This window comes from Canis lupus, chromosome 6 (genome assembly GCF_003254725.2).
Source record: "Canis lupus dingo isolate Sandy chromosome 6, ASM325472v2, whole genome shotgun sequence".
Classification (NCBI taxonomy): Eukaryota; Metazoa; Chordata; class Mammalia; order Carnivora; family Canidae; genus Canis; species Canis lupus.
In genome coordinates, this window is record NC_064248.1 from 33,350,265 (window position 1) to 33,377,526 (window position 27,262).

The window sequence follows — 27,262 nt, forward strand, 5'->3', positions numbered from 1 at the left end:
ATTACCTTCATTCAGCACCACTGTAGCTCTATCCTCCACCCTCCCCTCTTTTGCTCTTGTCTTGGTTCAGTACCCAGTTTCCTAGTTGGACAGCTGCCCCAGCCTCCCAGCTGCCACCTCACCCTCCCTCTGCTTTTTCCACATGGACTTCCCAACGTGAACTATCTGGCCATGTTGATGGTGTGGGGGAACTGGCACCTCATACCTTGTTGGTGGGGCTACCCATTTATACGCATACTTTGGACAGCACTTAATCAAATCCACAAACTTTTAAATGCCCCAACCACTTTTTCTAAGCATCATTCTACTTGAAGGAATTTGCCTCATTGGTATAAACAGAAAGCAACCTAAATGTCCATCACTGGGAACTGGCTAAATAAATTTTGGTGCATCCATAACACAGAATAACATTCATCCGATAAAAAAGAATGAGGTAGCGCTTTATGTGCTGATGAGAGAAAGTGTCTAACATATTAATTTAAAGCACATTGCAATGCAGCATGTCTGCTGTGCCCCAGAAGCTTGTACTCTTGGGTACCTGGTTGGTTTGAGACATAAGGGGGTGCCAGTGTGTCCAGGGCGCATGGCTTTGGGAGCTTCCTCTTCTCCGCCACAAGCAACAACACTACTCTCCACCAGGCTGGGGAGCAAGAGGCCCAGGGGTGCCTTTCCTGCCTTTCAAATCGCCTCCATAATGCACAGCACCCCACCGGCTCTACCAGGTGAGGTTGCCCTGCAGACTGCTGGACTGTATTAGGTGCTGGTCTTCTTTTTGGTTCAGGGGATGCCTGGGGATGCTGTCTAACTGGAGGGGAAACGACACTGAAACCTGTCCCTGGAAAACTTTGCAAGTTTCCAGAAAGCACAAGGTTGACAGGAGAACACCTGGCTTCCGCTTCCTGCTCAGACCCTAAAGGGCCCCTGTGCCTCTGTTCCTTCAGCTCCACGAGGAGCTATTGCTCCCGGGGTCATTCTGAAGGTCAAATGTGGCAACGGGGGTGAAAACAGCATGCCATGGTCGGCTTGCTGCACCACTAAGTAGTTATGAAGGTATCCTCAGGATCTACTTTGCCCCCTTGGGATGCTAAACACACCCCGCACCTGTAACAAAGGCTATAACCTCTGTTTGTGTCTGAGCACCTGTCCTGGGCCAAGGATGCAGCTCAGCACTTCATACACACGGTTTCACTCAAGACTCAAAACTTGTTTGTGGTAGGGATTTTTGCTTCCACTTTGCAGATGAGAAAGGCGAGGCACACGGAGGTTAGGGGACTTCCCTAGTAGCATACAGAGCATGGTACTACCCTGATTAGCCCATAAATCTTTCTTCCTTCTTTTTGAGAGAGAGCGAGAGAGAAAAAGCATAAGCAGGAGGAGGGGGAGAAGGAGAGGGAAAAGCAGATTCCCCGTTGAGCAGGGAACCCAACAGACATGGGACTCGATCCCAGGACCTGAGATCATGACCTGAGCCAAAGGCAGATGCTTAACCGACTAAGCCACCCAGGTGCCCCAAGCCCTAAATCCTTCTGTAAAGTCTATGCTTTTCCCATTTCTTAATTATTCCTGCTTCTTAAATCATGCCGTTAGATCAGTGCTGTCAAAAATAAATAGAAATGCAAGTCACAGACGGAATTTAAAATTTTCTAGTGGCCATATTACAGAAGAAAAAAAAGAGGAACAGATGATATTAATGCTAGTTGTATGTTCTATTCAACTTGATATATCCCCAAATCATCATTTCAGCAGATAATCAATATGAAAACTAATCAATGAGATTTTACTATTTTTGATCATACTACATCTTTGAAATCTAGTGTGTGTGTTATGCCTACAGCACCTGGCAGTGCAGACCAGTTACACTTCAGAGGCTCAGGAGCCACACGTGGTGGCTTGCTGGAGAATGCAGCTTGTGCATCCAATCCTCATCACTTGTTGAGCACCTGCTATATGCCTTGCCCTGTTCTAATTATTTCATATATATCGACACCACTTATTCTCATGACTCTGGGAAGCAGGTGCTCTTATGAGCTACAGAGGAGAAACATGAAGCTCAGGTAGTTTAGGTAACATGTCCAAGGTCATAGAATTAATTACCTGCCTAAGGAGCTGCAGTTTGAACTGAAGTTCATCTAGAAACCTGGCCCCAAATGTAGCCACCAATGGATGCCAAATATCCTATTACAACAGGCCAGTCATGTGGGTCTGTAAAAATTAAACCCCTTAGAGGAGGATTTGACTTGTGGCACTTAATTTTAAACAATCTGATTAATCAATACATAAGATCATTTAAGCATTAGCTAAAAGCATGCAACTTACTCTGAACTTTGTACCAGCCTGGGACCTTAAGAATCGATAATAAAGCAGACATTGGATTCCCCCACCAGTCTTGACGGGATGTGAGTTAGAGGGACCTGTCTAGTCCAGCATCTACACTCCGAGCAGCTCCCTGTCGGACATAGTGGTGGCTTCCCATTCCTTCATGAGATCACATGTGGGAAAGCCAGCTGGCTCTCGCTTGCTCCTCCCATTCAGGCCAGATTTGACCTGATCTGTGACATGCAAGAATTGGCTGTGTCTCGCTGGGGATGGGGATGGTGGTGCTCACTTTGTGACTCATTCTGAGGTGATTCTAGCCAAAGCCTGAGAGATATATGCTCTGGTGCTGCCAGCATCCCCGACTCCTGGCTGGGATGCACCAGAGCTCAGTCCAGCCAGTTTTTTGGTTCCAGGGTGTGGCTGCTGTCTCAGAGATGCAGTCTTCACTCTTGCCTCTCACAAACTGGCTTAGAAGCCAACTGCTCTTTAGTGCTGACTTCTTGAACATGACCAGAACTACCTGGTCATCAGCTGGAGGATGAAACCAGAGAAAGGAGCCTAAAAGGGAACTCTGATCTGTGTCTGAAATAGGACTCGTCTCCACCACCTCCTTTAGACCACCATGGTCATCGACCGCTGGGACAGTCACCTTCCTGCTTCCTCGCCTTCAGCTGGTCACTTCTCAGCTCAATTTTGGTTCTCAGGCTTTCATGAGGCCTTTGAGATGCTGCCCAAGCAACCACTGCCTCCGATTCCTGGAAAAGTACAAAGCTCTCTGGCCTCAGGGCCTTTGCGTGGGCTATTCTTGCTGCCTGGACTGCTTCCCTCACTCCTGCTTGGCCAACTTCCATGTGCACCTCAGATTTCAAACATCCTATGTTATCTCAGAGAAGCTTTTTTCTTTTCTTTTTTTTTTTTAAGATTTTATTTATTTATTCATGAGATACACACACACACACACACACACACACACACACACAGACACAGGCAGAGGGAGGAGCAGGCTCCATGCAGGGAGCCCGATGTGGGACTCTAGGTTTCTAGGATCACACCCTGGGCCGAAGGCAGGCGTTAAACCGCTGAGCCACCCAGGGATCCCAAGAAGCTTTTTTCTTAACTGCATAGAAGTAAAAGTATCCACTGTAATTTGTTAGAGTAGTATTGTTTCTTCCCACTCACCACCGTTTGCACGTGTATATTCATTTGTGTATCACCTGAAAGTGTGCCTTCATGCCATTCGCCATTTGCCATTCCCCAGAGATGCAATGCATCCCCAGCAGATGGCACAGTGCCTGGCACATATGACAGGCATGCTCAGTGTCTGCTGAATGAATTCTTACTATTCTCATCTTACAGATAAGAGATCTGAGGGCTTGGAAGAAAAGAAACTTGCCCAAAGGACACTCCTGTTTTTAAAAAACGTTATTGATATCCTACTATGTGCAAAGTCCTAACCCAAAGGGTCTGAAGGCTCTACCAAGAAATGTGGGCAAAGGCTAGTATGCAGAAATAGCATCCTTCGCTATGGGCATCCTTCGCTATGGGACTACGCAGCCTGCCTCCTCTCTTAACTGCTTTGTGTGTTAGGTGTGGAGCCAATTTCCTCTCTTTGAAATGATCTCCGGGAGCAAAAACCAACAGACCAACCAAAAGTTATGTTAATGCCTTTCTGATCTCAGGTCTGAGTGTCAGAACATCACCCCTGCCTCTCCAAACACATCCTGCTGGAGAGTCCCTGGGTGCAGCCTTTTTGGAAAATATAGCCACAAGGAATCAAGAGATACTAAATATTTTAAACCCAAATAATTCCACCTCCAGAAATTTAGCTAATGCAAGTAATCCTAAACAGAGGAACAGGTCTGTACTCAGAGATGGTCACAGCAGTGTAGTTTACGAGAGCGGACAACTGAAAATAATGTAAGCAACCAGCAGTAAGGGATCGCCCAAAAAAAAAAAAAAGCTGTGATACGATAGCTCATTTATTTACCGAAACTGCAGAAAAACGCAGGGAAACGATTTTTGAAGCAACGCGAGAGAAAGAACTGGGAAATTTTACATGCAGTCTGGCTATAATTTTGTCAAGGCAGAAAATAAAACCATAAGCCAGTACATGGGGAAGCAAGGCTCAAAAGAAAGAAATGCATTTCCTGTTCAACACTTTTATCTTTCATCTGTGGGGTGACAGTCTACTTTTCTGCATTTTCTGAATCATCGTTGTGACGTGTATTATTAGCTTATTCCAATGTTTGGAGGAAAGACGCCCCTTTGGCTTTCTCAAATAATAATATACAGAAAGAAGGCAGAGGAGGGGTAAGTGCAACCTCAGTTCATGGCAGCCGAGTGCGTCTAGACATTTAATTATAGGAAAACAACTAATGAATAATTTGACATGGCATTAACACAGAGCCCAGAGGCACTTCAAAATCGATCCACATTCGGTATGGTTTCGGAAGGTGTGGAAAGAGGAGACGGGCTTCCAAATGGGCTCTAAAAAGGAGATTACTTTCTGGCACGGAACCAGGTCAAACTGGATTCCAATCCCCAGGTGGAAATGCTTACGAGGTTTAAGTGGGTCAATGCCAGCAGGAGTTCAGTCGACTCGAAAACAGGACACGAAACGGGGCTGCTCGGCTCACCCCGGCCCACGGGAGAACGGGAAGCTCGGGCTTCAGCTCAGTGTTGGCAGGCCTGGGGTTCACAGAAGGTCCCTGAAGAGGATTCAGACTCTAGGCTCAGGGTCTCCAAATGCCGGCCAGCTGCCTGATTTTGCAAATAGACACTTCTGGAACACTCGATCATTTGCGGTGGCCGTGGCTGCCTTGAAGGGTGAGGCTGGCAGAGCAGAGAAGCGGGGACCGAACCCGCAGAGCACTTGTCAGCTGGCCCTTGGTGGACAGTTTGCCCACCTTCCGTCCAGGCACTGCGGCCAAGAAGCTGCAGATCTGTCCCGTGTTCCCCACAACAAACCGATGGTCCGCATCGGCCCCTTCCACATGGAGTTGGGTTTTCCGAGAGGGCAAGAGCACCCTGCTGCTTCCCGCAGCAGACAGTGTCTCGTTTTTCTGCCAACGTGTCACCAGCGCCGGAGGGTCATGCTTCTCCAGACGCGGCACCTGCAGTCCGCCTTGCTTTGCTGTGTTTGCCAGTATTCGTAAGACCCTTTCCCTCCAAATGATCTCGCATTTTAACAAATACACTTAGGTGATTTCACATCGCTGTTCTGTCTGGAAAGCAGTATCGCTCGCCACAAATAGCAGGTTCCCATAGAAATGACACGATGGCAACAGAGGTGCCCAACTCAGTTGCCTGTATGAGGCTCCGGGCCACCCCATCCCTCCTGGGGCCCCCCTCCGGCATCCCATCTAACCCATCGGAAATCCTGCTGGCTTTGCCTTGGAAACCAATCCAGAATCTGTCTGGTCATCCCACCTCCACCACAGCCGCTCATGCCCAAACTCCCAGGACACCCCCCACGGCTTCCTACCCAGAAGCCAGACCTAGAAGGTTGGCGTGTGGTCCACTTCCACGACAGAGCGGAGGCAGACAAATTCACAGAGGTGGAAAGTAGATTTAAGGTTACTGGTTGCTGGAGCTACTGCTGACTGGTTGCAGAGTTTCTGTTTGAGGATATGAGAAGGCTTTGGCACCAGACAGTGGTAAAGGTTGCACAGCACTGTGTGTGTGTAATTCACGCCACTGAATTGTACACTGAAAAATGTCAAATTTTGCGATATATATTTAACCACAATTTGAAAATCTTAATAATGTCATGTACCCAAAACCTGCTGAATTGTATACTTTGAAGGGGGTGAAGTGGGGATGGCTGTGTGGCTCAGTGTTTGAGCTCCTGCCTTCGGCTCAGGGCGTGATCCTGGGGTCCTGGGATTGAGTTCCACATGGGGCTCCCTGCATGGAGCCTGCTTCTCCCTCTACCTGTATCTCTGCCTCTCTCTCTGTCTCTCATGAATAAATAAGTAAAATCTTTAGAATAAAAAAAATAAAATCAATTATAGCATTAAAAAAAAATAAAGGTGGTGAAGTGTATGGTATGTGAATCATATCATGATGGAACTGTAAAAACAGAACAACGTGGTGGAAGCGACGTGGTGCCAGGCCATGCATGACCTCTGTCTGCCTCCATGGAAGAAGGGACTACCTGGGACACATTTGGGCCAGGAGAAGCCCAAGTCCCAGGAGAGGTCCTGGAGGCTGACACCCACATAGAGGGAGAGGTCAGGAGCACTGCAGTGCAGGCTGGGGGGTAAAGAAGCCATCCTGGACGTCCAGCCCCATTGATGATTCCAGCTCCAGCTGCACCCAGCCCATCACTGCATGAGACACCCCAAGCCAGAAGCGTCCAGCTGAGGCCAGCCAGACCGCAGGGGTGGGGGACATAATGATGCAGCGCTGTCTGAAGCCACTGAGTTTCAGAGGCTCACGCTGTGGGAGCCATCTGGTAGAGGGAGAGCCCTCCAGGGGCCACTTGCCATAGGAAGGAAAATACACCAGTTCTGCGCCAAATATTGGCTCTTCTGGTCCCTACTGTTAGCTCTGGCAGGTCACTGGGAGCCAGCTTCCTTAAGACAAGGGGCTATACCTGTTTTATCAGGCGGGTCTAAGGAGAGACCTACAGCCAGGGATGTAGCCCCGCTTTGTCCACTGCTCTGGCCAACCCTGCTGGCCTGCCCGACTGCCTCCCCCATGCAGCTCTCCTCTCTCAGCAGGTTATGATGGGGCCTGGCTTTAGGGGCCACAGGCTCAGCTTCTCTGTCCTCCCTCTGGCAGCAGGAATACTCAGGCACCTGAGCCGGAGGCCTCGTGCCTTTGCGGGGAGCATGGCCCTGCTGACACCTTGACTTTGGAGTCTGGCCTCCGGTACTGTGAGAGAATAAACTCCTGCTGTTCAAGGCACCTTGTCTATGGTACTTTGTTGTCTCAAGTTTGGCAAATGTGTGCATTATCTCAAAGAGTGTTTCTACCCAGTCATGTGTCATAGGCCCCGTTCTCATCACCTCTAGTCTACAAACGGTCGTGTCCTCCACTTTAACATGTGCACGCGAGGGAAGGAGAGGCCCAGCTCGTAGATGTACCACTTGGGCCTGGGTCTGAACCCAGGCACTGACTCCCCCCCTCGTGGCCTGATGTCACTCCAGACAATTCCAGGACATCTTCTCTTTCTGTCCCCACTCAAATCCAAGCTACCGCAACTGCAAGCAGCCTCCTAAATGGTCTCCTGCTTCCACTGTGGCCCCCATGTAATCCACTTTCCGGGGCAGCCGGAAGGATGAAGCTCAATGTCTCCCAAACCTGTGCCATACACCTGCTGTGCCCCCATCTCTGAATAGCCAGCGCCTTCTTCAGCTCGGCTAACAGCTTCCCCTCCCTTAGGGGAGGTGACTGCCCATCTGCGAACGTTATTGTTGTCATGGCCTGTCACTGTTTTCTCATTTGTTTATTGACGGGATTGTCTTCCTGCCCTGGAATGCCAGTGCCTCATCTCTTTGGCTCTCCTCTGTTTCATAGTGGGTGCACAACATAAATTATGTGTTGAATGTTGCTATGTCCTTGGGATGTGGACAGTTCTGTGAATGGGGGTGGCAGGATGACTTTGTACAAGGGAAACCTAAGATCAATAAATGATCATTCAATCTGGGCAGCTTCCCTCTGGGGAAGTAGGCGGTCTTGGGTAGCTCAGACAGGCCTGTCTTACATCTGTCTTGCAGGGCACCCAGCTGCCGGGAACACTCCCACACCTCTCCTGCAGTGGTCCCATCAGCCAGTCAGCATCTGCAGACAAGAAGGGCTGGCTCAGACTCCAGGAACACGGTCAGATGGCTGATCCCCCAAATTCTGGAGAGCTCACAGGCCAAAGGCAACCTTCTAATCTGGGATTCCCCCTGCAAGGTCACACTGGCCCTGTGTGTGTCCAGAGGCCTGCTGAGTCCTGGGCAAAGTGGAATGAACCCTGAATGACAGAGGTAAGAGGGTCTAGAGGCTATGGGCATGAGCTGTGTGCTGAGATGCAGGTTTGAGCTCCAGGCATGCCTGTACTGTGGTTGTAGTCTTGGATAAATTACAAAACAAGAGAGAAATAACCAAAATGGGCAGATCTCAGGTTCACAACAAAGAAAGCTTCTTGCATTGGAATGAGTTCCCCTGCAGGGGCTGGACATCCCTTCCAGGATGCAGGAGAGGGGCTTTAAGCATCGGGAAGAGCTTGGTTAGGCTGGATCAGCACAGAGGTCCATCCCAGGCCCAGGTTCTGAGACTCTGTGCCTGTGTGCCTGCCCACTCTCCTGGGGCCACGGCTCTGCTCCAAGGAACGGCAGGTAACTGACGTCCGGGGGCAAACTGCTGCACTCGGTTATCACCAGTAGCTGCTTGTGCCTGTGCTCACCGCGAGTGCTCTTCGTTCGAGACTTAGTGGCGCTCTGTTGCAGGCAAGACTCATTCCCATTCACTGCCAGGGAAACTGAGGCTCAGAGTAGTTCAGGTCAAACTCACCCCCACCCTTGCAGCAAGTAAGTGGCATCTGGGATTTGAACCCATCAGCCTAGCTGCCTGGCTTTTCCACAATCACGAGCACGGTGCTATGGGGTGATTCTAAAAAGATGGAGGAGCGCAATCTCTACCGTCCTTTGGCTCCTGCAGGAAATGAAAACTCCGGCAAGGCACCTGCCTCTTATCACAGCCAGTGTGAACCAACCATCTGCTTCTCATTCGGTCTTGAAGCAGAAATCTCTGAGGAGTGCCCCCCTTTCTCCCACAATGCCAGATCAAGTGGGGAGACGTCTTGTACACTCAGCAACTTTCCCCTAAAACCACGTGGCACTGACGTGCCACTCTGATTTCCAAAGGACGTTCCCCAGCAGAGCTAGAGGAGACTGGGAATAAAGAGCTCTGGTCACGAGCACGGATGCCAGGGGCCCCAGTACCAGTGGCTCGGGCTCAAGCCTGGTATCCCTAGCCGAGCAGTGCGGGCAGCATGTGGCCTGCCAGGCCTTGTGTCCCCATGAAGTACATTGGAACAGGAAGCACAGCCTGGGAGTGAAGAAGGGAGCGCAGAGCTATGTCCCCAAACCAGAACTCCGGTGTTAGGATGTGATAGCCCGCCACGTTTTCCTTTTCCTTCTCTGCCTGGATGCTTCTGCCTGGGTGTGGTGCATGGCCAGATTTCTAAGTTACTCTGGGGGTGACTCGGCCTTCAGAGGCACCTGTCACAGCCAATTCCGATGCACCATCCCACCCAAACACGAGACCCTCTTTCAGCAAAGTGGTGGCGGTGACTGGGAATCTCAAATTTAAAACTGAAAGCCGGATAATCAGATCTTGTCCAACCCTCCCACTTAAAGGAGTGAAAAAACAAGGCTTGGAGAAGATGAGCAATTTGATGCCTTATCAGAGGTTCTAGGTGGCAAGGAACAGGGCTCCATTTCCAGAGGGTCAGCCGTGTGTCTCGACAACCAAAATCTCACAACAAATTCTGTGAGGCGGGTCCTATCATCACGCCCATTCTCCAGGTCAACAAATAGGCTCAGAGTCACGTCACTTCCCAACACCCACTGAGTCACCCCGGGTCCTAGAGTCTAAAACCGCATCAGTATGCAGATATGGGTGCCTGGAACGAAGCGCAGTGAAAACAGCAAATTGATTTGATGTAAAGGCATGATGTCAAGGGTAATGCTGGTTTCCACTGAGCAATTAACTCCGTGTCAGGCACTCTTCTGAGTGTCCCCCTGTATTACCTCACTTAATCCCCTCAACGATGACCAGGGTAGATACAATGGTTACCCCCATCTTACAGTTGAGGCACTGAGAGGTTAACTGATGAGCTTGAGGTTTTACTGCTGAGTGGGGATTCAGACCCATGGACAAGGATTTAGGTGGTACTCGGGGAGCACATGGGCTGCTTGCAGGGATTTATTAGACGTCACCTTCAAGGCTCTCATGGCTGAGAGGTCACATTGCCTTTGTCTTTCCCCCTGGGGCACGTTTTAGGGGACAGCCACACCATGCTTTCAGAGTGCAGTGTCCTCCATCTCTGAGCCCAGGTAGCCGGACCACAGGTAACCAGGCACCCACAGGGTGGCCCTACCTCACCATCCACAGCCTCTACCTCTGAAGACCCCAGCCCAAGTGCTGAGCCACCCTGGGATGCTGTTACTTTCCTTGTTTTAGCTGGCACCCTCGTGAGGACAGAAATCGTCGTTGTTTGGAAACATACAAGATGCATGTGCGCAGAACTGAAGAATTCTGAATATGATGGGTAGACGGCATCCATGCCGAGTTTCTGGTTGTGACTACACATTAGCAAGATGTTACTAGTGGGGGAAACTGAGTGAAGGGTATACGGAATCTCCCTGTATTTCTTATAATGTGTGAATATACAAGGATCTCAAAACAATGAGCTTACTGGAAAAAGGCAAGATGAAACCAAAGAAATCCCTCCAAGCATATTTGGGACCTGAATGTACACGAAACCCTGTCAAGAACTTCTCTGAAAAAGTTCATCCAAAGAACGTATTCATGTATTATTCAACAAACACTGGCCATGTGTTTATTTTATGCCAGTTCCTGGGGTGATGCTGGGGATACGGAGAGGACCTAGAAAGCCTGTGTCCTCATGGGATTCACAGCTGAATGCTAGAGAAATATGACAGAGAGTGGTAAGCCCCTGTGACAAGGACGGCCCTGAGAAGGACCTCCCCGAAGAGAGGCAGTCACCCTGGTCTGGGGCAGCAAGAGGACTTTCCTCTATGAATGATGGGGGGCCTGCCCCAAAAAGAGGCTGCGTCTCTGGGTCAGACTGTCCTTGAACTCTCAATCACTTAAGATGGAAATTTCAAAATTTGCAACCATATCATATAATCTTGGGCGAGTTACTTATGCCCTCTGTGCCTGCTTCCTTATTAGTAAGACGATGAGAACAGGACCTACCTTGGGGGTTAAATGAGAATAACTGTAAAGCGCTTGCAACAGAGGCTAGTCAGAGGGTTTCTTGTGCCCTTTTGTTCCCTGTGAAAAGCAGAGGCGAGCCTCCGCATCACCCACATAGCTAGTCCTCACGGTGAGGGCGGCGGGCTTCGTGTGCGTACATCCCTGAGCCCTGCAGCTGGCTCTGCTGGTTTACGCCAGGGGCAGGATGCACAGGGGGTCCTTGCAGCCCCCAGCTGAGCCCTGGCCGGACTTTCCTGGCAACTCGGGCACCTGGAAGGGGAACATGCCTCATTTCATAACCTTCTCCAGGTTAATGATAACCAGTCCCAGCAAAATTCAGTTACTGTCTACTATCTCCTACAACATACCTTTGGCTCCTTCAAAGGTCTAAACCAAGTGAATCTCTCCCTATCTGTACTGAGGAAAGTGTTCATCTGGTTGTGCAAGGCAGTGGAATCCCTATGCGAAGGGCAAGGGGAGGTTTGCACGTCTGCTCATCCCCTCGAGATAAACCTGTGGACAGCTCCCCTGAGTAAACGTGACCTTTGGCATGCCATGCTGAGCAGCATGGCCTGAGTTTATGAACATTCCTCATTCTCAGAAGAAGGGCAAGAATGTGACATGGCAGGTGCCCCGGGTTTCAGGCCCCCACCGGGGATTTTTCTCAACTTCCCCAACAACCCAGGGGCGTATGTGCACTATTGGAAGCTGCCTGGAATGCAGGATCTGGAATGGTGAGTTTTAAAATCCATGCTGAGCTCAACATCACGGGTTCGGCTGCTCCCTCCTTACTGATGTTATCAAAAGCATTTTACTGCCTCCAACCCAGAGCTCCCATCCTAGCGGGAGAACACCCAGAAACCCTGTAAGAACCCATCACCAGGGACAAGGTGCTAGAGAGAGAGGTGCTCCCCAGTGGAAATGTCCTCTAATAACTCTAGAGAGGGTATGGAAAAGGCGTGCTTTTCAAGCAGGGTCTCTCGGGCTTGGCACTATGGGTTTTGTGTATCAGGTCATTCTTTGTTGTGTGTGGTGGAGGCTGCTGGATGGTTAGCAACATCCCTGGCTTTTCTACTCACTGGGTGCCAATATTGCCACCTCCCCCATGCTGTGACAACCCAAAATACCTCCAGACCGTGACAAATGGCCTCTAGCATGGGAGGAGGGCAAGGCACATCTGCCCCAGTAGAAATCTCCTACTCTTGAGGAACAATGGCAGGTCATCCCCCCACCCAAGGAGATATGAGGGAACCCACAGAGCAGTTCTGGTGGAGTGGTTCAAATTCTAGCTCTTGCTCTTGGCTTCTGGGGAGTTTGGTGCAAGTTTGGTCATGGCTCTTCCTCAACAAGATGGGTCTGAAATCACATCACAGGGTAGTGAGGGGGTTCCTGAGAGGGTACTTGCGGCACCCAGCACACGCACTGACTGCCAAGCACAGAACAGATGCTCAGCACACAGACTGTGCGCTCATCGAGGGAGCATGGTCTGACAGAGGTAGGGACTCACAGAAATCTATATTCTGCTTGGTTTCTACCCCCTGACATATGCCACCAGAGAGGGGAAAGCCAATCCTTATTTCCAAACTGCACCATCTCTCTGAGCTCTGAAACCTTCCCGGAGCTCCTGGCTTCTTCGTTCTCTCAACAAATTCCTTGCCTTGAAAACTCACAAGGAACACAACAGATGCCCAGATTCATGAAAACAACATCAATCTTGTCGGCTCTGTCTGGATCTCCTGTCTCCAAACAGGGATGGACCCATTTAATGAGATTTTGAGCTCTGGTGTATAGAGAGCTCCTCCTCACTTCCCAATTCTATAAAACCCCAGCAGACATACACCTTGATTAAAACCTTCTCAGTTACTCTGCTTGGCACAGAAAGAACCCAAACCCCAAACTACAACAGCAGTGCCAGGAGCAGGATCGGGGCGGGGTGTGTGTGGGGGGATGTGTCTCAGGCCTAGATACTCATCAGCTCAGGGCATGGATCTGGGGACATTTTAGAATTCTGACTCAGAACAGGGCTGTGGTGATGCTCACCAGTCTGACCCACTCCTTTCTTTGAAAAGAAAAAAGTACCATTCAAGTTTAGAAATTAAATTTGTAGAGAGCCAGCAACTGTGACATTTGTCCCTTGTAAGCTATGTGGTCTTAGACAAGTGACTTAAGCTCCCCAAGCTTCCGTTTTCTCATCCATGGAGTGAGGATACCTGTGCCTCCCTGGGGTGATGAGCAAGGATGGTGATGAAGAGTGAGAGGAACAGTTCCAGCCCGTGGCACGGTGTCTGGCACCAGGCCCATCCCAGCGGAGTCCAGCAGGCAAGACATGGTTGCCAGGCTGGGGGCAGAAGGGCTCCAGACCTGACACAGTGCCGGGTAGACGCTGCTGCTGGCAGCACCCGGGCAGACCTGTGTGGAGGAGCTGTCCCTTCCACGGCTGGCAAAACCCAACTGCTCAGCTCCAGATGCTGCAGGATGATGTTAAATGAACAGAGGCATCACTCCAGAGGTTGCTGCACATTTTCTCCTGCAAAGAAGTAACCCTAGGTGTGCTGAAAGGGCTCTTGGGACTGCTCTTAATCTGGAAGATTCAAGGGGACTCTTGTTATTTGCTCAGGATAATGGTTCTTGGTACAAAAACCAGACCTTGAACATGGTTCAAAGGCCTGGAAGTCTGGCCTCACTCACCGTTCTAATTCCCACATATACTCCCTTTCTCTCCCTCTGGGTCTGCCCCTTGGATCTGGTATCTGCCTTATGTAGGCTTCTACCTCAGAGCCTTTGCAGATGCTGTTCCCACTACCCCAAATGCTTTTCCCTTGCTTCTAATTCCTTAGTTTCTTTTTTTTTTTTTTTTTAATTCCTTAGTTTCTATTCAACACATGGCGCATCTCTTCTAGGAGGGCTTCCCTGACCCTGTCCCACCAGATCAGATCCCCCTCTTCACACACTCTTAAACCCACAAGGCCTCTGCCTTTTGTGTCACCATCACATTGACATGGCATCTCTGTTTCTATTTATTTGGTTCATGTCTGGCTGCTTAAAGACTGCAAAACTCTTTAAGCTGTGTTTATACTAAAAATCGTATCCCCAACATTATACTGTCTGGCACCACATTGGGACCTCAATACATTTTTGTTAGATTTTAAGAAGCATTGACTGGTAAGTCTCTTTGTTTAGTTTTTTTTTTTTTTTTTAAGATTTTGTTTATTTATTTGAGAGAAAGAGAGAGCACAAGCATGGGGAGGGGCAGGCAGAGAGGGAGAAGCAGACTCCTCTCTGAACAGAGAGCCCGATGTGGGACTTGATCCCAGGACTGTGGGATCATGACCTGAGCTGAAGGCAGAAACTTAACTGACTGAGCCACCGGGCACCCCTGGTAAGTCTCTTCAGAAAGCAATTTGGCCATGTTCTATCATACTCTAAGGCTAGTGGTTAAGACAACACGGTGTGGGGACAAAGACACGCTTAACAAGGCAACAGAACAGAGGGCAGAAGAACAGACCTTTGACAAAGTGGCAGTGATACTGGGTCAGTTAGAGTATCCCTATGGAAGGAAAAACTTGTCATGATCCTCCTTAACGCCGCACATAAAAATCATCCCCGGGCGTAGTAGACATAGATCTGAAAGGTAAAATGTGAAAGCTTTTAGGAGATAAGAGGGGGTACTATGAATGACCCCGGGTTACTGAAATAGGACACAAAAAGCACTGACCATAAAAGAAAAGATGATAATGTGAGCTATACAAAAATTAAAAAATTCCAGTCACCACTGAAAATGAAAATTGCACCACAGGGTAGAAGATATTTGCAAAACATATGACTGCCAAAGAGATCACTATCAAGCATGACAAAGACTCTTACAAAGCAGAAAGAAAAAAAAAACCAGACAATTCAAAAGAAAAATGGACAAGAGATCCAAATAGGCACTTCATTAAAGAGCAAATGCAAACGGCCGAGAAACACATAGAAGGGATGATCAAAATCAGTGAGTAGGTACGGAAATCTTAAAAACCAGTACACACTCACCAGAATGGCTAAAAGTACAAAACACAATAGCAAGTCAAGGTATTGGAGCTGGATGGGATATGGAGCAAGTGAAGTCTCATGATGGCTGGTGGAGTCTGAATTGGGCAGCCACTTTGTGCTCATGGCAGCACTATGTGTAACAGTTTGGTCTGGACTGTGTTGTTTCCTCCTTCAAACATCGAAGCCCCAACCCTCAGTGTGATGGTATCTGGAGACGGGGCCTCTGGGAAATAGGTTTAGATGAGGTTGTGAGGGTGGAGCTCTCATGGTAGGATAAGTATTCTTATAAGAAGAAGAGATGTCGGAGTGCTGTCTCTGCCATGTGGGGACATCGCAGGAAGGGGATCGTGTGCAAGCCAGGATGACAGCCCTTGTCAAAACTGGATCGTGCTGGCATCCTGACCTCAGACCTTCAGCTTCTGGAACTGTGGGAAATGCAGTTCTTTTATTCAAGACCCCCCAGTCTCTGGTATTTTGTTTTGGCGGCTTGGGCAAACTAAAACAGACCTCACACTGCACACAATGCATGTGTCCACCAGCAGTGGGGTAGATGAAGAAATGATGGCCCATGTACACACCGACTACTGGCCAACAATGAAAATGAATGGACGAAGCCACAGGGCACAGCATGTATAAAATCCCAGTGGTCACAGCAACGCAGAAGAAGCTAGACACAACCCAACACAATGGAAAAAAAAAACAGGCAAAACTAACATGTCATGAATGGACACATCCTTAGGTGGAACACGTGCAAGAGCACAATGCAAGAGCAGGGATGGGCTCTGGGAAAGACTGGAAGGGGTTCCATGGGCATGGGATCACAATTAAGAAGGGCATGTGGAGCCTGCTGTTTCCGGCTCCCAGTGGACGGATCTACTTGCTGACTTGGTTGCAGTTATAGGACCGCTGGCTTCGTGAAAAAAAGACTGAGCTGTTCTTTTGCATTTTGTGTTTGTTTCCCTACGTATGCTATATTTAATAAGAAAAGGGTTTATGGAAAGGATTTGAAAAAAAAAAAAAACCTACACATACAGCTTTTGATGTAGCAATACCACTTCTAGGAATTTATCCTACAGGAATATTTGCACATGTGTGAAATGACCATGTGCACTGCGGCCTCCTCTGGGATGGCCAGATACTGGCACCAAGCTGGAGCCCATGGACGGGGGCTGGTTGGGTAAGTAAGTAAGTAAGTGCCCTACACCACAGAATACTCTGCGGCCATGAAACGGGGTAAGAAGAGGTCTCTGTGATATATTAAGGATAAAAAACAAAGCGTGAGGGGCACTGGGGTGGCTCAGTCGGTTGAGTGTTCAACTCTTGATCTCAGCTCAGGTCATGATCTCAGGGTCCTGGGATCCAGCCTGGAGTTGGGCTCCGTGTTCAGCGGGGAGTCTGCTTGAGATTCTCTCTCTCTCCCTCCAATCCTCCCCCTTTAAAACAAAAAAACAACGTGCAAAACAGTGACCCCTCTTAAAACACGGAGCTGCCTCTAGGGAGAGAGGAAGAGGCCCAGGAGATGCAGATAAGGGAGGGAAATTTACTTTTCCTTCGTAGGCTAAGGTTGCACTGGCTGAGCATTTTACCAGGCATTACTTTGCCTATTCAGAAAATAAATCACCAGTCAAAAACAAAGTATGTACGTATAGGCCAGGTGGATAAAGGCACGGGAAGGTGAGGAGCGGGATTCTGACTCTCTGGCCCTTGGAGGTCACGTGTTTGAGGACAGGCATTGGAGCCAGGCAGGTTCCAGATCAAGTCCAGATTCTGGCCCTACCTCTGACCTTGATCAAGGGATTTAAAAAATTCTCTGGTTCTGCCTTCATCCACAAAAGAAGACCTTCCCATCTGGGTACTGAGAGCATTAAGAGATCATCCAAACAGAGCCATGGCGTCTGGCAGGTAGAAAACATTCAACCACGTTTGCCTTGACCATCCTACCCAGTAACCACCAATATGTTCAAGACGGGCTAGCATGGCTGCCATTTTACAGATGAGGAAACTGAGGTCCAGGAGTCACTATCTGCAGGGCCTTCAGCAAGCTGCAACACGGCTGCTTTCCAAACCTGTGACTTTTCCCTTGACCCCTAGGAGCATCCAGGAAACAGACCCCAACCCACATTCACAGGGGACCCTCAAGGGTGGGGGTGGTGCACATGACTGAAAGGGATCAATGGCTGCAAATGATCCAAGTTGTTTGTGGGCAGTGGCTACTGAAGGAAGCACTTTGGACTTTCCTCTGCCTATCGCTGTTCTTGCTTGGCATTTCTGACTTTTTAATTCTGCTTTCTCATTTGCCACAGCAGCTGGTCAAGGGATAAGATATTATTATTCCTGTTGGCTGATTGAGAAGTAAAGGGAGGTCAGACGGGGTGGGGACGATCCACCCAACGGCATCCGTGGGGGTCAGGGTTACACCTGGGTTTCTCTGCGGACATGCTGCTGTTACTCTGAGAGCCCAGGCGAGTATGCTATCCTCTCTGCACCTGCATTCCCCCTCTGCAACCTGACCAGTCTTTCCTCCGGGGGTGTTGTGAGCATTGACCTGAGAAAATATACATAAATCTCCCAGGATAGCCTTAGCACCCACTGAGTTCTCAGCAAATACGAGCAGCCACTATTACGGGTTGTTGTCATGAGGGTAGGTCCTCTGAGATGTTTCCTCTCCTCCCTCTGGCTTGTCGTTACTCTGACAGCCTCGCTCTGAATCCCTCCTGGACCCTGTCCCCGGGTCAGAACGCCCGTGTCCTTGTGTATGCCCATCTCCCGTGAGATGGGCTTTCAGGCCCTGGGAGGACTGTGCACTTCAGGCTGGGGCAGGATGCCAGGCTCGCAAACCCACATGCAGGCAGTAATTTGCACAAGTGCTCCTTGGTGTGCTCATTTCCAGCCTGTCCCCAGAAGGGCGCTCAGCCTGCAAAGCCAGCAGAGAGCTATTTACAGCTCTGGGCAAGGAGAGGGGAAGCAGACTCTGTTCCCATAGAGGAACAGCCCTCCTGAGGTGGCTTGCTCTTTTGGCTGCTTGTAAGAGGCTATATGGCCAACCTTGTCCCCAGAGGAGTTATGAGGTCCTAAAAGCTTTTGCTGAAAGGCCAGCGATCTGCCCCAGGGGTTGTCTGGTTCCTTCAGGGAACTTGTGCTCAAAGGCAGATGGGGGAAAGTGTCCCTAGGCTCCCGCCAGGAGAGCTGCCAATGGCTTCTAAAGATCCAGCTGGAGGAGGGCATACAGTAGGCCTGTCAAAACCATGGACAGCTCTAGCCACTCCACTACCACTCTAGGTAGGAGATGGACAAGCTGTGGGGGAGGGTTTGGGTAGGGGGAGACATCTGGTTCACTGGCCCATTTTTTAAATAAAGTTTTATTAGAACACACACCTGCCCATTCATTACATTGTCTCTAGCTGCCATCCTGGTACAGCTGAATAGTGATTGTTAACTGTACGGTCCCCAAACTCTCAAGTATTTACTATCTGCCCCTTTACAAAAGAAATTTGCCAAGCCTTACTCTAGGTGATATCCCCATCATCCCATCTTTTATCAGGCTTCTCTGACCCACCTATAGTTGCTCTCCACCCAGCTTCCAGAAGGATCTTTCTCCAGTGCTAATCAAATCAGGGCATCTGCTTGCTTAAAAACCCTTCCGTGGTTCCCTACTTGTCTCTGCGTCAAGTCTGCTCACTCTCATGGGCCACCTGGATGTCCATGATCTGGTTCTCCTGCAGCTGCTCCTCTCTTCACTCACCGACCCTGTGCTCCACCAGAGGCCTCCCTCCCCCAACCCCTGAACAGTAGTTGTACAGGGGGAAAACTGTGTTAATTTTTCAATGGAATATTATGCATTATCTGCATACAATACAAACTTTCGGGTTATGTGATTCTAGTCCTGTTCACTATCTTTGAGCTCTTTTTTCCAGTCCTTTGTAAGTTGCAGGAAACTGATAAGACAAGCAAATTCAGTCTTGTCCAATCATTTCCCCCCTCCATTTACAATTCATTTCAGCATTCATTTCCTCCATACATAATTGTACTTTAGTTGACTTTGCCTTCAAACTGGTTCTAACATCTGTCCAGTTCCCTCATTGAGTGAACTTAATACAATCTTTTTTTTTTTTAAGATTTTATTTATTTGACAGAGAGAGCAAGAGAGCACAAGTAGGGGGAGTGATGGGCAGGTGATGGAGAAGCAGGCTTCCCTTGGAGCAAGGAGCCCAATAATGGAGCTTGGTCCCAGGACCCTGGGATCATGACCTGAGCTGAAGGCAGATACTTAACTGACTGAGCCACCCAGGTGCCCCAGCATAATACAATCTTAAACAAGTGTCTGTTTTTGTGTCTGCATAGAAGTCATGATTTTACCTTTATCTCTGAAGATTTTCTTTTAACAGTTTTCTGTGAAGTCTCTGAGCTTCTATTCATGTTCTCTTTGTCAAGAACATTTTTCCTGCCTTTTCCTCCCACAATTTCTTCCCCAGCATCCCTAGGGTTTCTCTGAGTTCCAACCTCTATGTACCCCCAACCTCCCCAGGACGCATCTCGCTGAACAGCAGTTGTTCTGGTCTGTCTCCCCACAGCTAGCCTAGAAGATCCTCTGGTGTAGCAGTTGGGTCTCTATCTCTGCCTTATCCATACACATACTCCCCTAGTACTCTACAGGACACATGGAAACTGTGCAACAAGCAGACACATTAACGAATGAACAAATGTCAGGCAATTAGACTGCTTACCTAGACAGAAGCCACTAAGGATGAGGCCATATATAAGTGCCAATGTCTGGCATCTGCTGAATACCTAATAAATATTTGTTGAATAAATGAAAGCATACCACTCACCTTCTGGTTCTTGGCCTACTTTTAAGTAATCTCCCATTTTTCTACTCTGGAAGAACAAACCCAGCAGGTTCAGAATGCCCCCCTCCCACGCCATGCTTTCCTGTGTCACCACCACAACACTTCAACCCCTCTGGGTCCTGCTCCCCTTGAGAGAATGAATGGCAATCTCCACTTTGCATCATGGTCATTTTGCGACCTTGAGCAAGGCACTGCCCCACTGGGCCTCTGTTTTCCCATGGGTCAAGCCCTCAGCTTAGACATTCCAAGAGACAAAATGCGTAAGGCAAAAATCAGAATGACTAATAATGCCCAGATGATGTTCCAGCCCAGACACCATTTACACTGTAACAAATCCTGCCAATGTAACTCAGTGGCAAAGCTAAGCCGGGGGGCCTAGCTGAGTTGTGAGGGTGATAGAGATAGATGTGCTAGGACAAGGTTTCTAAACTTGAATGTGACCATGAGTCTTAAGTCTCACTCCTCCTCCCCACCCTATCCCCCCCAACCTGGGATATTGTTAAAATAAAGATTTGCATTCTGTAGGCCAGTGTAGCTAGGCCTACAGTCTGGATTTCTTTCTTTCTTTCTTTCTTTCTTTCTTTCTTCTTTCTTTCTTTCTTTCTTTCTTTCTTTCTTTCTTCTTTCTTTCTCTCTCTCTCTTTCTTTCTTTTGATTTCTTTATTTTAGAGGGAGGGGAAGGGGCAGAGGGAGAGAGAGTATCTCAAGCAGATTCCCTGCTGTGTATGGAGCTGACTTGGGGCTCCATCCCATGACCCTGAGGTCATGACCTGAGCCAAAACCAAGAGTCAGTTGCCTAATCGACTGAGCCACCCAGGTGCCCCCAACAGTCTGCATTTCTCCAGATGCTGACATGTGTATCCAGATGCTGAGATGCTGCTGGGCGCTGTACCACATTTCCAGAAGCAAGGTGCTAGGACACAATGGGTCCCAGCTTTGAAGAATTCTCAATGTGGCTAAGGAACAGATTTCCTGCATGCTGCCAATAGTTCAAGGCAATAAATGTGAGGACCGAAATGGGAGGTGTTGGTAGTTAAGCCCATAGACCTCTGAGAAAGGATGGGTTGGCAAGGTGGGGGATTCTGGTTTCCATGTTCTCAAAGAACATGGAAACCAGGTTGGGAGCATTCTGCTAGGCCAGTGACTCTACTGAATCATAAAGTCTCATGGTGGGGTCCACCAATCTGTGTGTTAACAAGCCCTCTAGGGGCCTCTTATGGTCAAGCATGAGAGCTGCTGTGCTAGGTGGAGAAAAAGGGTAGAAAGCTCTACTTTAAGGTATAGTGGTCTACTTTTAAGAACAGTGTTTTGTTTTTCCATAGTAGAATTTCAGGCGTATGTCTGGGCTTTATAAATTGGATTCATCTATTCATCCATTCATTAACACATTCATCCAACCAACAAAATGGTTGTGTCCATCCATCCAACAAGTATGTCCTGAATGTCCACTGTGAACTCTCTTAGGCACAAGAAATATGACTGAAATTGCAGATATACACATCTGTCTTAGCTTCTAAATAGTGATTCTCAACTAGACAGTTTGTTGCTATGGGACATTTGGCAATGTCTGGAGACATTTTAGGTTGTCCCAACATGGGGGGGGGTTATGCTACTGGCATTTAGTGGGGTAGGGGCCAGGGATCATGCTAAACATCCTATCATACACAGGATAGCCCCTCAAAGTTAATAGTGGAGGTTGAGAAACTTTGTCCTAGACCGTGAGCCCCTTGTAGGCAGTAACTGTGTTGTAGTCATCTTAATATCCCAAGGTCGCAGGACTGCCTGACCCATAGAAGCTGAGCAAATGTTTACATGTAGGAGGAAATGGCAACACAAACATATATTTATGTATATAAAGAGCTCTTAAAACTCAACCATAAGGGGAGCCTCGGTGGCTCAGTCAGTTAAGCATCTGACTCTTGATTTTGGCACTGGGCATGTCCTCAGGTTGTGGGATCGAGCCCCACAGAGGGCTCTGCACTGAAGACAGAGTCTGCTTGAGATTCTCTCCTTCTCCCTCTGCCCCCACTTGCATGCTCTAAATAAATAAATAAATTAATTAATTAAAAATAAATAAATAAATAAATAAATAAATAAATAAATAAATAAATAAAATATTTTTTAGAAAAACCTCAACCACAAAAAGACAACCCAACTAAAAAATGAGCAAGGGACTTTAAATAGACGTTTCTCCAACGAAAATAGACAAACAGCCAAAAAGCATATGAGAAGATGCTCAACATCCTTAGTCACTAGGGAACTACAAATCAAAACCACAATGAGATACCACTTCACACCTACTGGAATGGCGGTAATAGTAATAAGAATGATAAGTGGGAAATAACAAATGTTGGTAGAGATGTGGAAAAATTGGAACCCTCGCACGTTGCTAGTGGGAATGTAAAATGGTGTCGTTTGGCAGTTCTACAAAAGGTTAAAGAATTACCAGATGACTGATCCTATGATCAAGTGGTTCACTCCTGGGTATATAGCCAAAAGAACTAAAACCAAAATTGTCTTTAAACCAAAACTTGTACATATATGTTCATAGCAGCAGAGAAGACCAGGTGTTGGAACACAGTTTTGGTTGATCCTCTAAGGATAACCCAAGAAGGGGGTCCTACTACTGCCCCTCCTCCCACTACTTTCCTTTTTTTTTTTTTTTTTTTTTTTTTTTGCTTTCCATTATTATCCTGTCTTCCAAGGTGGGGAAATGAGATGCTGAGAGGTATAGTGGTCACAGTGTGAAGCCATCATGCTGGTAGGAGCCCAATTCAGCTGTCATCACTTTGACCCCAGAGCCCACTGGAATTCTAAGGAGCTCTCCAAGGCCAGGGCAGAAGTTCAGCCTGGGGCGGGGAAGCCTCAGATTCATGTCTCAAGGCTCCCGAACTCTCAGCAAGTGCAGAGGCCTGAGTTTCAGCCGCTGGAATTGCTGGCGTGAGCACTTCCCAAGTGTGTGGTCCTCAGACCTCGCTTGTGCCCAGCATGCTGACACTGGGGACAGTGACAGGGCTCCTCCTGTGGGCTGGAGTCCCTCAGCCATACCTCTTGGCAGAGTGACCTGGAGGAAGTCTGTCAACCTCTGTGTGCTGTGCTTTGCTCAATTTTAATGCATGGGAAGCTGGTTAGAGGATTCTTTTCTTTTTCTTCCCCCATGAATATATATATATATGCCCCTTTCATGTCCCTTGCTTGCCTGACTAATCATTCTCATATGCATTCACATATATTTTTTTATACTATAGATATTAATTCTGCAACTTTATTGTTTTCACTAAATATCTTGGAGAACTTTCCAGGTGAGGAATATACATTGCCCTCATTTTTCTACAGTGACCACTCATTTCCCTGTGTGAATACACGGTAATGTAGCCCCTCCCTCTGTTGGTGTTGCAAAGTCCTGCAGCAGACATTCCTGTGTTCGCTGGCCTGCACGCATGAGTGCGGACTGCTATAGGAGAGTCCTAGAAGTGGGAGGGTAGTTGGAATTCTAGAAGAGACTCACAGATGACCTTCTAAAGAAGGCTCCGGAACCAGGTTATTTCTGAAACTGTTGCTGGCATGACTATTTCCTTGACCTCTAGCAGGGAAGGGGGTAGTCCCTTTAGGCAAGCCATTTAACTCTGTGAGTCTTAGTCTGCTCAGCTGTAAAATGGGGAGGCCCAGAGCAATGCACACGGAGGTGCTCTGGAGGTGGCCAAGTCCTGTTTGATGTGAAGGACAGAGATTGTGGTTAAGGCTGAGAGGCTCGGCGGCTGGACATCCCCTACCCCCCATTATGCAGAAGGCAGAACAAGGAGCTGGAGGAAGGGGAAGGATGCTGTGTTATGTCAAGACACATCAAGGATGTGTCTTAGGCCAGCAGTTCTCAGTGGGGTGTGTGTGTGTATGTGATTCTCCGCCCCTCCCCCCCGAATGTCTGCCAGTGCTTGGAGACAGTTTAGTTGGCATAGCTGGAGAGGCTTGTACTGGCATCTAGTAGGGAGAGGGTCAAGAATGTAGCTAAACACCCTCAGTGCACAAGACAGCCCCCGAGACAGAGAATTATTCTGACGCCAGGGTCAATACTGCTAAGAATAAGACGGCCCATTCTGCAGCTCTCAACTGATGCCCACCCCTCAACAAATCCCATTCAAAGATGAGGGAGGGGGACCTTCGAGAGGGAGTAACCTGCCCAAGGATCCCCAGCCAGCAGGAGGCAGGAGTCAACTCAAGGCTCCATCTGACTTTATGGTCTGCGGTCCTAAAAGCACAAAGGTTTTATGACTTTGCACTTGAAATCAGAACCATTGCTTCTACCCGTTTGTAGGAGAAGCTACACACTTTATGAAGATTAACTCCTTTTATGGGATGAGGTTAATAATCTCCTCAAGAGCACACACCGAGTTGAAGATTTGGGCTCTAGACCCAGATAAGAGGGCTCCAGGGACCGATCTCTTAACCCTTATGCACTCCACTTCCCCCTCATGCTCTGAACTTTCACCTCAGCTCCTTGGACTTGGTTCCCTGTTCTAAATTGAAGCATGACAGCCAACCCTTCAGCTGGAGGCAGGGGGGAGCCCCCTCCTCAAGACCCAGCCATCTGCAGGGACCCGGTCACTGCTGCCCAGCTGGGTGGCTCTGGAGAGCCTGCTGCTGGTTTCAGCTCTGGTCCCATTCAGTGCCTCAGGAACAGAAATCATACCCTGAGCCGAGACAGGAGGGAAGGGGCCTGTCCAAAGTTCCTGGAACAAACCCAGATATACAACTGAGGCTCCTGCAGTGGTCTCAGGCACCAGTATATTGCAACCCATCTTGTTTTTCATCCTGGGTCAATTTGGTTTTTGGCAAGCGTCAGTTTGGTGGTGGGCTCAGTAAAAAGCTCCCATGGGGTGAGTGGTTAAGTGCAGACCCCCAGGAATGGATTCTTCAAGGTGGCCTGTGTGGGGTGGGGGTGAGGGTAGGGTCCCCTCAGTGCCAGCTCTGCCCCTTCCTGGCTGCGTGGCATTCTCAGAGCCTCTGCACCTCCTCTGACAAGTGGAGAGGTCAGTACCGTCAGTCCCAGTTGTAAACGTGAGGACTGGAGCTTCCGTTCCAGACGCCAGCACCCCACAATCCCTGGAGAGACTGTGACCAGCTTTGCCACCCACTGGGCTAGATGACCTTGAGCAAGTATCTTCCCCTTTTTGTGCCTCTGTTTGCTCAACTGTTAAATGAAGGGGCAGGATCTTTAATCTAGAAGCCCTTTGAGGTTTGGAGACACCAGACTTAACCTCTCCCTGGGGCTGACCTCTTTGGTCATCCCGGACACACATTTCTCCATACCCCATGTCCTGAGTACAGCTCTAAAGAGCAAGGCAAAGCTCCTTGTCTTTCTCTTTCCTGTCCTCCACCCTCGCCGGTTTCTGACCACCCCCCTCAAGTCACCAACATCCTGACCCTTAGCCCAGCAAAGCCAGCAGTATCTCCAGCCTGATGGATGGTTCCTGCAGCATCTACCTCCTCTGGCCAAGTGCCCAGGGATTCCACTGAGCAGTGCCCACTGGAGCTGAGGGGAAGGGGGCAACCCCAGGGAGCAAGCTGGACCCTCTCTGTGTTCTGACACTCTCTTCTCCAGAGGAGAACATCTTGAACACCAGCCCTTTGTGTGGGGTGTGGGGGTGAGGGTGGGGTCCCCAGTGGTCCTGCTGCCTCAGAGGCCATCTTGCTGTCAGAGTTCAGAGGGTACTAGAAGGGTCCTTAGGCCCAGGATCCTGGCTTTAAGGGCTTCATTCTTAAACCTCCTCTGGTCTCATCTCTGGCCAGGGTGGGAGAGGGAAGGTGGGATGGGATTAGGTGGGGCAGTGAGGTGTGGGAGTATAGGCGGGGAAGGATGAGATTAGGGAGAGGCCAGCAGAGTGGGTGTAGGGTGTTAGTGAGAGGCTGTTGGCTTGAATGGGTTAGAGACATGGAGTGAGGTGGGCTACTTGGTCCAGATGGGCAGCCAGGCCCTTGTCCTATTGCTGAGTATGAAAGCCCCTGACCTTACATCTGTTGGAGGAAGAGGGTACCTCCCCAAAATGCTTTAATGTGGTGGTGTCTGAGGCAACCATACCTCTGTAAGGGATGGAAGGGGGTCTTGGGCAGGGTGGGGGAGGGAGTCATTCATATCTGAAGGCAAATCCCAGAGTCCAGTTGCTGAGGTGAGGTATGCAGGGAGATCCCTACTGGGTTTGAGGGTGACTTGCCAGAGTCTCTGCCTTGAGATTTTCCTGTGGTAAGGACGGGCGTATCTCCCAGGACAGCTGGGGGCTTTCATTTTCCATGGGAGGGAGGATACTGCTATCTACGAGCTGAGAAGACCCTCATCCTGGCGAAGCAGGGGTGGGAGAAGAGACCCAAACTTAGTTTCTGAGGGAGGCGGAAGGCGCATCTCCGAAGAGATGGGGTGGGGGGGCCTAAATCCGTGTGGAGGCTGGACTCCACTCTGGGAGGGTGCATTCCATTCCAGGGGCAAAACGGGGAGAGGAATCCTAGCTCTAGAGCCTGGGGCCAGGAGGAAAAAAAAAGCCCATTTTTGGTGGGAAAGGAAGCTGTTTTGCTCTCTGGGAGGTGAGAGACCCTCTCGTTTTGGGGGAGGGGGCCCGCGTCTCGGGAAGAGAGGGCCCCGATTCTGGGGGAAGACGCCCCGGTTCTGCTCCCTGGGGGCACGGCCGCAGGACTGCATCTCGCGTGGACGGCCCGCCCCACGCGCCCCGGCGCCGGGCCCTTACCTGCAGGCCGGGGCTCCGATCCGCGGGCTCCGGCGGGTCTGCGGGCTCCGATCCGCGGGCTCCGGTCCGCCGGCTCCGACCTGCGGCTCCTGCGCTCCGAGCTCCGGCGCGTCCAGCCTCTGCCCCGCTTCCCCCAGCGACTCGCGGGGCTTCCTGGCTCCCCGAGCCTCGCCGGCCAATCGGCGCTGCCGGCCCCGGCCCTCGCTCGCGCCGCAGCCAATGAGCGCGCCCGCCACGGGCCACCGCCCCCGGGGGGAGGGGGAGGGGGAAGGGGGAGGGCAGGGCGGGGGCAGAGTCCGGCCTCCGGGGGCGGAGGAGCCGGGGGCCCGGAGGAGGGAGCGCGAGGGCCGGGAGCCGGGGCTGGCGCCGCGGAGGGGGCCGAGGACCCCCGTCAGGCGG

The 27,262-nt window shown here is 49.6% G+C and overlaps 1 protein-coding gene across 1 annotated transcript in view; it reads right to left on the reverse strand.

The window, feature by feature from the left end:
- The window catches only part of ABAT (4-aminobutyrate aminotransferase), an 85,577-nt gene extending 58,556 nt beyond the window's left edge, over nt 1-27,021 (reverse strand). The window contains exon 1 of the mRNA XM_025416553.3: nt 26,864-27,021. The gene's annotated coding sequence lies outside the window, so the exon portion shown is untranslated. The remainder of the gene's footprint in view (nt 1-26,863) is intronic.
- Nucleotides 27,022-27,262: the final 241 nt, after the last annotated feature.